Here is a 14,236-nt window from a genome sequence, read left to right on the forward strand (position 1 = left end):
GCTCTAGTTTTCACAGCTTTAGAGTTTGTGCAGCATTCTAGTGTGTCCGGGTAGGATTTTAATTAACACATGAATACAGTAAGGTTGGGTTTCTGTTTTGCAAATTTGCTGGCAGAATCGGATTATTACACGCAGGTGTGTTTCCGTGGGTTTGTAATGTACGGAAGTGCCGTGAAGTGGCCTAGCAAATTTAGACCACGGGTTATAATAGCTATAGGCATCTGAATTTTTGATTTGACTGCTTTATTAAAGATGGTTGACTCAAGCCTGTTGTGATTAGTGCGTGCATATTTTTCAAAGCATCTTATTGTAGCATATCAGCTTTCTATTGGGAACTAGGTGACCACTAGGGGTGGGCTACCACTAGGGGTGGGCTTTTTAGGCGGGTGTTTGGCGGAAGTGGGGGGGGGGTCTTATGATTGGGCTGAGCGGCAAGCAGCTAGTGCTGGTCGTGGCTATAAACAAAAAGGGTAATAAACCTGACTGTTTTAACTGAGATTACGTGGTCCTGACCTTTCAATGGATCGAAACACTTCATTGGTGTCAGAAGTGGATTCTGTGACTGGGAATCCACGCCAGGGGAGAGAAGCTTTTGAACCATCAGGAGCTCTAGCAATGGAGGCATGAGGTCCGAGGTCCGACAGGAGATTCTGATAGACGATATCAGCGAGGAGGACGAGGAGCCAGTAGTAATACAGCCAAGCAGCCGACGGGCACGACTGGTTAAACTACCGGAAGAAACAGAATGCCTCCTAGCCGAACTGGAGATGGAGCAGACAGGTGCGAGACCCTCTTGTCATCGCATCCCTGCTACAGCGGCCGTTGGGCAGCCAGCCCATCCCGGAATGGAGAGGGGACACGGGGAAGGGGAAAGTCACCACATTCACAAACAACGCCCTGGGCCAACCAAGCCCGAAAGGCCTCCGTCTTCAGCTTGGCGGCTTCCCTCACCACCGGTGTCCACCAGCAGGTTCTTCAGTTGCCACCTCGACAGGCACCAATGATCTTGTGACTACAGCTCCTACCTGCCACATCTGCAATAGAGGCTTTGAACATGGCCAACCCAGACTCCATGTCCCCAGCCTCCCTCAGGATACATGTGAACATCTTCCAGAGGTGGGAGTTGAAGACCTCACAGACAGGGGCCTCCTCCAGATGTTTCCAGTTCACCCTCACTGCACGTTTGGGTTTTCCAGGTCTGTCCAGCAGCCTTCCCCGCCATCTGATGCAACTCACCACCAGGTGGTGATCAGTTAACAGCTCTGCTCCTCTCTTCACCTGAGTGTCCAAAACATACGACCGCAGATCTGATGTTACGACCACAAAGTCTATCATTGATCTTCAGCCTAAGGTGTTCTGGTACCAAGTACACTTATGAGCTACCTTATGTTCGAACACGGTGTTTGTCACGCCCCTCTAGGTTTCGCAATCATTGCCCACATGAGTGTTGAAGTCCCCCAGCAGAACTATAGAGTCCCCAGGTGGAACCCTATCCAGGACCCCACCCAGAGACTCCAAGAAGGCCGGATACTCCAAACTGCTATTCAGAATCAGAATACTTTATTCATCCCCAAGGGGAAATTAGGTCCTATTACAGACACTCACGCTCTAGTACAGAAAAAAACTAACAAGAAAATAGAAACAAATAGAAACAAGAAAAACAGAAACAAATTGAAATAAAAGATAAAATAAGGAATAGAAATAAAAGCAAAGTATATAAAAAGAGACAAGGGAAGAATGGCTTTCTATACTATAAAAAAGTCTTCAAACATAGACATACCTGTTAGAATATGGCTCAAAATATTCAAATCCATAATTGAACCAATTTTACTATATGTTAGTGAAGTGTGGGTTCCTCTTGTAAATCAAGACTTTGAAAAATGGGACAAACACTCAATCAAAACCTTGCACACTGAGATTTGCAAGAGCATTCTCAAGAGGAACATGCCCAACAATGGATGCCAAGCAGAACTATGTCAATTTCCCCTGTTAATTAAGATGCAAAAAAGAGCAATCAAATTCTACAAACACCTAAAAGCAAGGGACCCCTACTCCTACCATTACAAAGCTCTCCATTACCAAGAGAAAAACAAAGAGAGAAGTCCCACCTCGGCCAACAGCACAAGGCATCAGGACAGCCCTCACACAATCTGGCCAAACCAAATTATGGCTAAAGAAAGTGAAAGTTACATTAACAATTGGACATCTATCACAAAAACTCAAAGCAAACTCCAGTACTCCAAACAGACAGTACATGATGGCAGACTATCTGACCACCGTGACTGATCAGAAACTTAGAACGACATCAACTATGTAAAGACTCAGTGATCGCAGCTTGGCCATAGAGACTGACCAGTGTCAGCTCTGTCCACAGAGAGAGGTGGAGACACAGCAACATTTCCTGCTACAATGTAGCACATATGAAGATTTAAGAACAAAGTTCTTTACAAAAATTAAATGTAAATTCCAAGATTTTGATACACTCTCTGACCAGACTAAAATGCAACGTCTACGTGCTGAAAATAGTGTCAGTGCAATAGATGCAGCAAGATATGTCAGTGCATGTCACAGCCTAAGAGACAACCAGCACAACGCATGACAGCTGAACTCGGTCTCCTCACAACTCATGCTCTACCTTTTGATTTACTTCTCTTTCTTTATTGTTATTGTTATTGTTTTATTGTTTCTTTATTGATCAATATAATGTTGTGTTAATGTTCATTATTAATGTTATTGTGTACTGTCCAAATATTTGGACAAATTGCACTTTGATGCTTTGGCAACATTGTTTTTTAAAACTTTCATGCCAATAAAGCCCTTTGAATTGAACTGAATTGAACAGAGAGAGACAGAGACAGACAGACAGATAGACAGACAGACAGACAGATTTGATTTTAAAAATGTACATTTATTCCGAATACATTACAGTCCAACAGCTGATACTCAAACACAATCACCTCTTTATAATCCAGCTCATACAAAACAAAACAAAAAACAAAATACAAAACAGTTTCAGGGAAAAAAAGACCATTGAGTAGTCTAAACAAGTATTTGTAAGATCAGAATTTCAAAACAAAAAAGCCCAACATAACAAACACAAAATCACCTCAGGGGGTTTGCAGCAACACATCTCACCCTTACACCCTCGCATCGGATAAGGAACAACTCCCTAAAAAAAAAAAAACTTTAACAGGGAGAAAAAATAAGAAGAAACCTCGGGGAGAGCAACAGAGGAGGGATCTCTCTCCCAAGACGGACAACGTGCAATGGATGTTGTGTTTACATAATGTACATAGCAAATAAAATAAAATAAAAAGAAAAGCAGATCTTCACCAACTCCCACTAAGCACACTACCACCCCAAGTTCTGGGGTGTGAACGCTCTGCTCCCTTGTCATAGGCCCTCATCATTCTCAGCTTTCCTTCAGACAGTTTTTTTACTTCGTAGCTGTGACAAAGTCTCTTGTGCGGCATGTAGACCTCATGTTGAGCAGCTGAGCTACCGCCTCGCTGTTGTTGAGTCCCAATCCTGCTGTAGCCACTATGTGCTGTAGGGTGATGGTCGTGGTGGAAACCAGTTTATGGGAACATCCTGGAGAGCACCAGTCGTGGACATCAAGCCATGTATCAGTGGCTCCTCCAGCAGCAGTAAGAGGAAGGTCACCCAGTGCAACACACTCATCAACCAAACTCATCTTAAACATCATCAATGAGTTGCCAATTTACTGTCCGTACAAGTTTTCTCAGTCTATAGATTTCCTGCTCAGTAAAAGTGTTTACCTTCAAATTGCCTGTGTTTTTCATAAAACGTTTGACTGAGTCAACAAAAAGCTGCAAGTCTGGAAAGTGGCTTTCCACCTTGACTGCCCTCAAACCCTTGGTGATCTGTAAAAACTTCCTGATTTCCAGGAAAGCATAGCTCCCTTCAGCGTTTACCTGTGTATGAGGAGTGGAAACTAACTCACAGTCACTTTCGTCTGTGTCCTTCTCAGATGAAGAGGAGGATAGCTTTTCACTGCTTGAAACCCTCCTTGCTTTTAACCTTTCCGGTCTATCCTCTGTGGGCTTCCTTTTAATAGACTTTTTTGATTTTATTTCATCGTCCAACAGCATCTCTTCCTCTTCAATTACAGACTCTGCCACTCTTAATAGCAGTCTGCTGTATTTGCTTCTTCCGACCACAATTCACGCCTTGCCCAGCCAATTTGCTGTTCTCACTGTTTTCGTTCTCTGTTTTATTCTGTTCATCCTCCCCTCCCTCTCATCCTGGCCATCAGCTCTGTTCAAGTTTTGTCACCTTCTCATCGTGATCATCTTTTTTAACCTGCTCAACCTGCCCACCTTCCTCTCCTGCCTGCCCAGTCTGTCCATTGTCCTTGTGTTCTCCAGCCTCGGTCTCATTCTGTTTCACCACCTGGTCTATTTCTCCTGCCCCTCGCTCCCCGGCCTCCTGTCTGCCCTGTGCCGACTCGGCAGCGCCGTCCTCAGCCGGAGATGCGCCGCTCGTGGCGGCAGCGGGAGACGAAGGCGGCCCTTGAGGATCAGACCTACCCTCAGTCCTGGTGGGACAAGACCTTAATAAATGCTCCTCTAACCCACAGCCAGAACATTTCATCACGCCGGATGTAACAAACACAATGTAGTCAAAACCGTCGATCCTGAACTTAAGCTTCAGATCCAAATCCTCCGCATCGTCTCTCAGAGTCATGAAGCCGTGTCTCCTATGGGACACAACGTGTCTCAAGTGAGGAGACTCGCAATCCGAAGAGACCATTTTTATCGGGGACACTAGCTGTACGTATCTTACCAGCTCCTTCTCTACAGCGGCATTACTCATGAACGGGGGAACATTTAGACGTGGTGATTCTCGTGGCAGGATTAGTCAGCGGCAGACCGGGAGTCAACGGGTCCTTAATCACCACACCGCTGTCCACCACCTGGTTGGCTTTATCAACCCTATCGATAAACATGAGAACAGCATCCAAAGGGATTGAATCAAGTGCAACTGGACTTGGTATATATCCGTGAAGACGTTTCGCCTCTCATCCAAGAGGCTTCATCAGTTCGTGCCTTTCTGACTAGACCAAGCTAGTCTGACTGGCTGGTGATGAGACTCAGATATTTTATTTATAGAGGGGAAACGTCTTCACGGATATATACGGTAATATTTGCTAGTAATATTTGATTTGCTAATGTCCCTTACGGCTTTCCGTAGCGCCACAACAAAGTCACGTGATGTACGTAACAACGTCAGTCGGAATCCGGTCGGTGAATAAACACCCAGCACGAGAGAAGTCGTCCTTGCTTTATTAATGTTATAAGTTAACATAGCCAGAGGGCACAGATCATTACATGGTGTCAGAGTAGCGGAGTTTAAATACCCAATATGGATTCGTACGGCGTTCCAGCTCCACGGATGGACTAGGAATCGGCGAACTTACCTGAAGCATGGAGACGATTTCGACAAACAACGGAGCTAATGTTCAAGGGCCCCCTGCGCGGGAAGAACGAAGAGGAGAAATGCAGCTACCTCCTGCTCTGGATAGGGGAAAAAGGGCGCGATGTGCACAACACTTGGACACTCAGCGGAGAACAAGCCAAGAAGCTAGAAACGTACTACGATAAGTACACTGAGTACATCACCCCCAAAGCAAACCCGATTTATGCCAGATATAAATTTCATGAAAAGATGCAGGGAGAGAGTGAATCCTTCGAACAATTTGTAACTGAGCTAAAGCTCCTAGTCAAAGACTGTGGCTACCCAAATGCCGACGAGATGGTCAGGGACCGCATCGTGTTTGCCACCAACTCACCCAGAGTGAGAGAAAAGCTACTTAGCCAGGGAGCTGAGCTAACGCTAGAAAAAGCCATAGATGTAGCCCGCTCACACGAGCTAGAAAAGCAACAGCTAAAGTTTATGGGCCAGGGCAGCACACATGAAACGGTGCACGCAATAGGCAGAAAGACTTACAAACCGAACGCACCCAAAGCAGCTAACGCTAACTTCAGACAAAGGGAGGGTAACGTTAGCACCGCCGCCAGGGCGTGTAGCTATTGTGGAGGGCTACACGGCGCTAAAGCCACTTGCCCAGCTAAGGGTAAACAATGCATTAAATGCAAGAAGCTCAATCATTTTGCTAAAGTATGCAAGTCTAGCTCCCAGGGACAGACAAAGTACTACCGCGGCACAGTACATGCCGTCGGAGAGAACCCAGAAGAGTACACCACTGACAGAGAGCAGGAAGAACTGTACTTCGACAACATTACAGTGGAGAGCACCGCTGTGGGAGAACAGACAGAGCTGTACATAGACTGCATCTCAATAGAGAACAACGGAAAAAGCAACGAGCAGGCTTACGTAGAGGTTGGAATTGGCACACCTCCACAGAAGGTAAAGTTTAAACTAGACACTGGGGCACAGGCCAATACTATTCCCACCAACCTGTTCCAGGCGCTGTTCAAAAATGTGACACTGAAACCAGCAATACACAGACTCACTGAATATGGAGGAGGCGCGCTGAGCGTGAAAGGCACATGCAAACTCAAATGTAAGTACAGAGACAATGCAATGATGCTGGACTTTTACGTCATTGACACAAACGCCCCACCAGTCATGGCAATGAAAACATGCCGTGACCTAAACTTGGTAAAAATAGTGATGGCTGTGAGCGAGGAAAACAATGTCACATCACAGAGCATAATGGATGAGTATGCAGATGTTTTCCAGGGAATAGGAGAGTTCCCAGGCGAGTGCACCTTCCGCGTCACACCAGATGCAACGCCGGTCGTCTGCCCGCCACGCAGAATCCCCATCGCCCTACGCAGCAAACTGAGGGACGAGCTTGACAGCATGGAGAAAGGCGGCATAATCTGTAAGGTAACAGAACCCACAGAATGGGTGAACGCACTCGTCATTGTTGAGAAGCCAAAGACAGGCAAACTTAGAGTGTGTTTAGACCCCAGAGCTCTTAACAAAGTGATACAACGACCTCACTACCCCCTCCCTACGCTGGAGGACGCCACCACAAAGCTCGCTGGAGCTGAGTACTTTAGCGTGTTAGACGCGCGGTCAGGCTATTGGGACATCAAACTGAGCACTGAATCCTCAATGTTGACGACATTTAACACAGTGTTTGGCAGGTATCGTTTCCTCAGACTGCCATTCGGAATCGTGTCCGCTCAAGACGAGTTCCAGAGACGCGTGGATGAAACATATGAAGGATTGGACGGTGTGACGGCCATAGTGGACGACATACTAGTGTTCGGCAAGACTAAAGAGGAACATGACCAGCGTCTCAGAGCGATGCTGAAGCGCACAAGGGAGCGAGGGGTGAGGCTCAACCCCGACAAGTGTCACATATGCGTGTCCGAGGTAAGCTACTTCGGCCACACGCTCTCACACGAAGGCATCAAACCAGACCCACACAAGGTGAAGGCGGTCAAGGACATGCAACCCCCACAGAACAAAGCAGAGCTGGAGACAGTCCTCGGCATGATCAACTACCTCGCCAGATTCGCTCCACACCTCTCACAGATAAACTCACCCCTCAGACAGCTTCTGAAACAGGACAGTGAGTTTGTGTGGGATGCAGTCCACGACAAGGCGTTCCAAGAGATGAAGAATCTCATTACACAGCACCCAGGTCCAGTACTCTCATATTTCGACCCGCAGAAAGAGCTGCGACTCCAAGTGGATGCATCCAAAAGTGGCCTTGGGGCTGTCATGCTCCAAGATGGCAAACCAATTGCCTATGCGTCCAAGTCACTCAACAGCACTGAAGAAAACTACGCACAGATAGAGAAGGAGCTCTACGCTGTGGTCTTCGGCTGCAAGAGGTTCCACGAGTACATGTATGGACGAAAAGTGATTGTGGAGTCAGGCCACAAGCCTCTGGAGGCAATACTAAAAAAGCCACTGGCAGCAGCACCACCCCGGCTGCAACGGATGATCCTGGCGCTCCAAAAATACGACATCCAAATCATCCACCGCCCCGGTAAGGACATACCGGTGGCCGACACACTGTCACGCAAGTCAATAGAACACCACGACAGTGACCTACAGGAAGGGATGGAGGCCCAAGTGCACACAGTCCTCAGCAACATCCCTGTGAGCGACACAAGACTCACAGAAATCAAGCAGGAAACAGCGGAAGATCCACAGCTCACCGCACTCAGACAAGCCACACTCACTGGCTGGCCAGACACAAAGAAAAAGTGCCCGCCCAGCATCCAGGAATACTGGAACCACAGAGCAGAAATCTCAGAAATGGACGGTATCCTGTTCAAAGGTGAGAGAATCATTGTCCCCCAAAAGCTTCGCAAGGACATGATACAGCGCATCCATGCCAGCCACCTTGGCGTGGAAAAAAGCAAATGCCGAGCAAGAGACTTACTGTTCTGGCCTGGCATGGGGAAACAGATCGAGGATGCGGTAGCAGACTGCAGCATATGCCAAGAACGGCACAGCGCAAATGCAAAGGAACCAATGATGTCACACGCCATACCCGAGCGGCCGTGGCAAGTGATAGGCACAGACCTATTCACATGGAACTCACAGGACTTCATAGTCACTGTGGACTACTACTCCAGATTCTTCGAGCTAGAAAGACTTTACAGCTGCACCTCATCTGCCGTCATCATGAAGCTGAAAGCAGCAATGGCTCGACACGGAATCCCCGAGACTATCATCAGCGACAACGGTCCGTGCTACAGCTCTGGTGAGTTCCGCAACTTCTCACAGACATGGGGTTTCTCACACACCACCACAAGCCCCCACTACCCACAGAGCAACGGCCTCTCCGAGAAGACTGTCCAGACGGCCAAACGCATCCTGGACAAAGCCAAAGCTGAGAACAAAGACCCCTACATGAGCTTACTGGAGTATCGCAACACACCGGTGGACAACCTGAAATCACCGGCACAGCTACTGATGAGTCGGAGGCTGCGGTCCATTCTCCCATCAACAGCAAAACACCTGCAGCCACAGATCGCCAGTCAGGAGGATGTTCACAAAAGGAGAGAGGTATGTCAACAGCGCCAGCAGGCATACTACAACCGAACAGCCAAACCTCTGCCCCACCTGCCCGCAGGCACACCAATCCGCTTCCGGCAGGAGGATGGATCCTGGAGACCTGCAACTGTGGAAAGACCAGCGAACACAGACAGGAGCTACCACATCCAAACCAAAGAAGGTCAGATCTACCAACGCAACCGTCAACACCTGCGACAAAGCAGAGTGAACACTCACACTACACACACACACACTTCACAGCAGACTGTTACCAGCGCTAACAACAACACACAAGCCCATCAGCAAGAGCATGCTGAACCTCCAGACACGAACAATCAGCGACAACCAGACACACAGCCTGGTTACACCACGAGGTCAGGTCGCACGATCAAACCAAGACAAATCCTTGACTTATGAATGTTAAAAAAAGAGAGAATTTTACACCAACCTGTACTATACCTGCTATGTTTTGAAAAGAAATATTTACAGCGTTCACTTACCTTGTGTACCTACCTGCTGTTTGCAGTTACCAGTAATGAAATGAAAAAAAAAAGATTAAATGTTATTACGGTGTCACATTTAGACAGTGAAGGAAATGTTTTACACTACTTTGTTGCAGTCCAGTTATATAAGAGTTCCACTTTCATATTCTTTCTTATTAAGATTGTATTCGCTTATAAACGTGCTCAACGTGGTCTGTATCTCTGCAGAGAAATCAGCACTTTTCAGAAAAAGGGAGATGTAATATTTGCTAGTAATATTTGATTTGCCAATGTCCCTTACGGCTTTCCGTAGCGCCACAACAAAGTCACGTGATGTACGTAACAACGTCAGTCGGAATCCGGTCGGTGAATAAACACCCAGCACGAGAGAAGTCGTCCTTGCTTTATTAATGTTATAAGTTAACATAGCCAGAGGGCACAGATCATTACATATACCAAGTCCAGTTGCACTTGATTCAATTCCGTTTGATAACCATGACCTGGATGAATGAGAACCTTCACAGACACGACTACAGCACTGTTCACTCTGGATGCTGACTTTATGCTTCCATAGCCCACAGGTTCGCCTAGCGCCAGGCAACGCTCCTCCTCCGCCCAGCATTTGACCACCGGAGCCACTTTGTGTCGACTTTTCAAACGCCGTCCCTCCACTTCCCACAGCGGCCATATTGCCCCGCTGATGGCGGTAGCGCCGCTACCGAAAAAACAAAAACAACTCCACTCAGACCTGTCACCGAAAGAAAAAAAACTAACTAAATAAAAGACAACAAAAATAAAGCACATGAAAAAAGACAAGACGAGTAGGAAGAAAAAGCTCGTTTTAGAAAATCGTTTATACCGAAGCAACACGCCGCTACTCCGTCCTCACTCGCACTTCCGCTCCGAGAGAGAGAGAGAGAGAGAGAGATACTAAGACCAACCAACCTCAGGCCAGCACTGCATCCCAAACAAAGATTATGATAAATCAGGCTATAAAACAAAGCAAGAACAATTATCTGAAACATTGGAATGCTGAAATCAAAACTCAAAACAAACTAGAAGTCTATCGGGCCCTAAAAACAAACTATGATTTGGAAGAATACCTCTTAACTGTCAGAGACAGGAAGCAGCGACAGATCCTCACCAAATACAGGCTCAGTGACCACAGTCTCGCCATTGAAAAGGGGAGACACAAAAATACGTGGTTGCCAAAAGAGCAACGAACATGTGGTCAGTGCATGACAGATGAGGTGGAGACAGAGGTGCACTTCCTCCTTAAATGTGACAGATTTGAAAAACAGCGCCGGGCTTTTGTCCGGGAACTGGAACATGTGACTCCAGAGTACCAGGAAATGGACGACGCAGGTAAACTGCGGGTGGTCCTGGGAGGGGGGCCAGCGGCGAGCATTGCAGCAAGATTTATATTATCTTGCCACAACCTGAGAGATAGTGGATGACGGCACCTATTGCTACTATTGTTATTTAATATCATAATCATTGTTGTTGTTGCTGTTATTATTATAATCATTGTTGTTGTTATTATTATAATCATTGTTGTATTGTGTTGTTGTTGTTTTACATGCTTTGGCAATATGTTCACAAATGTATGTCATGCCAATAAAGCACATATTGAATTCAATTGAGAGAGAGAGAGAGAGAGAGAGAGAGAGAGAGAGAGAGAGAGAGAGAGAGAGAGAGAGAGAGAGAGAGAGAGATTTAGGCAAACAGCAAAGGAGGCACACTGAAATGGACAACGAACGAACCAAAAACGGCAACAAATAACTGGTTGGATAAATAATAATGATTGTAAAATTATTAGGGAAAAAAACGTAGAATGCTATCAAACCAAAAAAGGCAGAAATCCCTATAAGGCTGATGTATGCTTTCTTTACCGTGAGACCCTAAAACTCTACAAACGTACACTCAGACTCAAAAAACAACTACACAATAAACAGCAGCTGACATTAATCGAGGAGGCAATCAACACAAACAACTTTTGGCAACATTGGAAACACCGAAACAAACCCTAACACCGTGCAGGAATTAGCTACACAAAGCAGCGATATACGGACAACTCATTGTAAAACACTATACCACACACTGTTCAAAATGATGTAAACACAGAGCAATCCCAAATTTATGAGAAGTTGACTGAATTGGAGCTAGCTATAAAAGACAATCAAAATCCATTAGACTCCCCAATTATTGAGCAAGCACTCCTTAAGAAAATGCAGGCCCTCAAATCCTCTCCACATCCAGTTTAGTTCATCACCGAAGATCATCTAACAGTGATGTCCCTGAAAATGCTGCTACAATATATTTCAGTGTAATTCGATCTAAACATAGCGGTCAAGATTAACTGAGGAGGATTACGTTTTGAGGGTCGAGTTTGGATCTCAGGATTCATAGTAAACGTTCCCAGCCGGTGTTCTTACGATTCATGCTGCCCTGTCGAAAAATGCTGTCGTAGCGCAAACCGATAGCAGTGTGACCCTAACCCTGACCTCGTCTAACCCTGACCTCGCCTGACCCTGACCTCGCCTGACCCTACCCTCGTCTAACCATGCGCAGAACTGCCAAGTAGCACATCTCGACAGGTAGCACATCTCGACACAACATGACCGACCTTCAGCGCTGAAATGAGGTTGAAACAATGTCAGTTGTTTCGACGTTGAAAGAAACGTTATGACTGAAGTTATGAAGTGGTTATAGATGTCAACGCTGGTTTGCTTTGCAAAATAGAAACAAATGTCAACTTTGATCTATGATAAGAGAGCTGTTATTTAACGGGCCCTGCTTGTCAGGAGGTAGCAAACAAAACAATATTTGGTGAGAAGTAGAAGAAATAAACCCGGAGACTGAACAGCATTTACACTTGTCGTTACCTTACAGTTCCGTCTGCTGCGGCAAAACTGCTCTCCCATGGCAGCCTGCCAAACACACACACACACACACACACACACACACACACACACACACACACACACACACACACACACACACACACACACACACACACACACACACACACACACACACACACAGGTTTAGTGGGAGTTCGTTCCATATGCCCCTTTTAAGAGATTCTGCTAAACCAATAAACCCACGAGGACGTGCTATTTGATAAATAAAGTAAGATTTTGAGATATGAGCTATTTGTTAAAACCCTTCTTACCATCCTCGCGCCTTCTGTGTGGATGGGGTCATAAAGTGTAATAACGAATGAGAATGATTTGGGGGGAGAACGATCGCTTGACAGGCCACGGAAAGGTTTTCCAAAATGTCAAGTGAGGCGAGAACGATTAAGCTGCACTGTGTCTAATTGACCATGCGGGGGCGCTGAAGCTCTACCATATGACAAACTCCGGTCACAACACGTCAAAGAAGAGTTAAAGCGTGGTTTCCAGAACATGTGGGGACTCTCTTCAAGTGTAGTAGGCCTATTTACCCCGTTTTCAAAGTTATATAAAATCGGCATCTGAGCTATGCAGTCGTCACTGCAACATACGGGTAACTTGCGGCGTCAAATGGAGAAGCATTTTTACATTTTGAGTAATCTGTATTCGTGATTTGATCCTTCTGTCTCGACTTGAATTAGATGCCTAATGGCTCAGAAGAGTGTGCGTGGCTTCTGTCTACCTATATGCCGCTTTGGCGAATCTGTAAAATGTCCTTGACTACGCAGTTTGACAATATTTCTAAACGCTCTACCGCTGCAAGGTTGGCGGTCATTTGCGGTCACAGTCTGCTTTGTGTGAAGTTTGAAACAGATTTGTCTTTTCAGTTTTTACTGGAATGATTCAGAGCGAGTCCTTAAGGCCCACTCCTTAACCTACAGCATCCGGGGTATTGGCTAAAACGTAGGCCCTAAATTGTAGACGTGGCCGTCACTTGTCAGCTTTACCGCTCGAAACGTGCACGTTACTCCTGGTGAGGACGAGCTGACATGCACAGTGACAGTATATGTGTGGTGATGACGACGCGTGTCTTTGTTCTTTTGGCCAGACTTTGTTCCCGCTACTTTCCAAAAATCCGCCATCACGTTTATTAGTCCAACCAGCATCGTTTATTGTCAAGCGGTAGTCTAACCTTGTTACAGTTAGATTGAAAATTACGACGATCACATCTGAAAACCCGCGTCTGAAACGTGCGGACATCTGATTCCTCTGCAGTGTGCGGTCGGGCTGCATCCCCTTCCGCCGAATTGAGTCTGACAATTACAATGACGGGATAATTGCAATCTGTCAACATACATTCCGTGTTAGCACATCACGAACGGCTTCTAATATGATTCCCTCCACACATGTTCCTGTTCTACATACACAACACCCCCACCCAGCAATTATAACCGAATTTCACGGTGTGGGCTTTTAATGCAAATATGGATCTTTTCTGGCTAACGGGACTGCTACGTGAGAGAGAGAGAGAGAGAGAGAGAGAGAGAGAGAGAGAGAGAGAGAGAGAGAGAGAGAGAGAGAGAGAGAGAGAGAGAGAGAGAGAGAGAGAGAGGGAGAGGGAGAGGGGGGGAGAGGTGGGGCAGAGACTGAGGAAGAGGATCAGATTGCGAGCAGCCTTTGTTTAACTAGTCTCGCCTCTCAAACGAGTTAATGGGATGGAAGATATTGCTACCCTTCGCTGACGGCGCGAGGCTCAACAGAAGCGCCGAATTAAAAAGGAGTCAATATATGTGCAGGAGACAATGAGCTAAAACACACCCGGGCAGGACAAGACAGACAGACAGATGG

The sequence above is a fragment of the Lampris incognitus genome, chromosome 5 (assembly GCF_029633865.1).
Source record: "Lampris incognitus isolate fLamInc1 chromosome 5, fLamInc1.hap2, whole genome shotgun sequence".
Classification (NCBI taxonomy): domain Eukaryota; kingdom Metazoa; phylum Chordata; class Actinopteri; order Lampriformes; family Lampridae; genus Lampris; species Lampris incognitus.